This window comes from Rousettus aegyptiacus, unplaced genomic scaffold (genome assembly GCF_014176215.1).
Source record: "Rousettus aegyptiacus isolate mRouAeg1 unplaced genomic scaffold, mRouAeg1.p scaffold_m13_p_2, whole genome shotgun sequence".
Lineage (NCBI taxonomy): Eukaryota > Metazoa > Chordata > Mammalia > Chiroptera > Pteropodidae > Rousettus > Rousettus aegyptiacus.
The window spans coordinates 99,691,460-99,693,439 of NW_023416295.1; positions in this window are offsets into that span (position 1 = coordinate 99,691,460).

Consider the following 1,980-nt stretch of genomic DNA (forward strand, 5'->3'; position numbering starts at 1 on the left):
GGAAAAATGAAAGTTCTAATTTATAGATATCGAATTTGTGATAACCTTTGTATGAGTGTTCAGTTCTCTCATATTAGACTTATTGGAACATCATTTATTTAGAACATTGGAAGATGACTTGGCTTCCTTCTTTCACTGCTACTGCCACCACCACTGCCAAACCAAAAAACACAGTATCGCGGGCATTTCTCTATTTTGCCAGCATGGAGCATATAACAGTCTGAATTCCTGCCAAGGCTGTCTAAAAACGAATTGTTTCACCTTAAGAAGAAAAAAAAATAAAGTATTTAACTTTTGGCTTGTGGAACGAAGGTTGTACTTTATCTTCCAATTCCTTCGTGCACGCATGATTGCAAATCCATCTCTCCTGGAGGATAATGATAATGGGATATTTGATCTCCATCCCACAATTTACAAATTCTGGTTATAACTAAAATAAGAAAATTAAAAATCTGCAGAAAGGTCACAGAGAATTATCAGGGGAAAAAATAGTGCAACCTGTAAGGAGAAGGAGAACAAGGAGTCATTTTGCATGGGGAAGGGACACCCGGGAGAAAGGCAATTCCTAGGATCAACTTCTCCTTTAAGACCCTAGGAAACCTTTTTGAAAGCCAAGGTAGTCCTTTATCTCTCAGTGTGACACATGACGGTTCTCTCTAGTGCTGCAGAGGGAGCAGCTTTCCTTATGCTTTTTACCTTCTGCCTGAGTTACTCCATCAGAAGTGTTGGTTGGATTGAAAGCCCCCTGGGATGCACCAAGCAGTCTAAGGCCTGACAAGCTGTTTTTGTATCATGAATATCCAGATCTCGGGCTGAAGTCTGTGGAGTTCTGATTGGCTCTTCAACTTAAAAAAAATTAAACAAACATTAAAAATTAAGAAATTTTACAGAAAATTTAGATTGCAAGCTTGCTTCCTTTCTTTTTCTTATTCTCTTTCTTTCTCTTTCTTTCTTTCTTTCTCTCTCTCTCTCTCTCTCTGTCTCTCTCTCTCTCTCCCTCCCTCCCTCCCTTCCTTCCTTCCTTCTTCTTCTTCTTCTTCTTCTTCTTCTTCTTCTTCTTTCTTCTTCTTCTTCTTCTTCCTTCTTCTTCTTCTTCTTCTTCTTCTTCTTCTTCTTCTTCTTCTCCTTCCTTCCTTCCTTCCTTCCTTCCTTCCTTCCTTCCTTCCTTCCTTCCTTCCTTTTTTTTTAGATAACTAGTCTGGTAACACTGTATTCCTATTTCCATGCTTCCATATAAAAGGACTAGATGTGAGGACAAGCTCCCTTTCTTAGATAGGACAAGCAGTAGTGCCCAGTTCACCACACTCTGCCACTCCCTGATGTAGGCTAACATTGGCCACTACTTATCATTGTCCTGTCAAGTTTTATTTCTTTTAACAGCACTGCAAATAATGGCTCCAACCTGTAAACAACCCCAATGCCCATTTCACTAGGATGTCCGTCACCAGCAGACGAATACTTTCATATATTCAACTAGGAAAATTGCTATAGTCTCAAATATAATGTTCTGTGAAAGAAGCTAGACTGTATGATTCTATTTATTTATCATGGGCAAAGTTAATCTGTAGTGTTAGGATGAAGGTTTTTCCTTTGGATGAGGCACTGACTTTGGGTCAGCAGTGTGGTTTCTGGGATGCTTACGAGTTCAATTTCTTGATCTGTGTGCTGGCACCTGGGTGTGCTGTACTTATTCTATTTGCCATTCCTGTAGAGGAATATATGTTCTTGTTTGGTGTTGATTTACGGCCAGGAGAGAGTGGGACTGGGTTCTGATTGCATGTAGGTTAATGACGAGATATCTCAAATAGAATTTGTTTTGAAAGAAGAAATCAGAAAAATATAATTAAATCATCAGATTGCTTGCTCAGTGATTTGGAAGACTAAGGGGCATGGAGAAGGATCTAGAGGCACAGCTGCCGTCACGACAGTCACTCGCGTTTCGTGCCATTGCGCAAATGCCGGATGAAACAGCTCTCCATC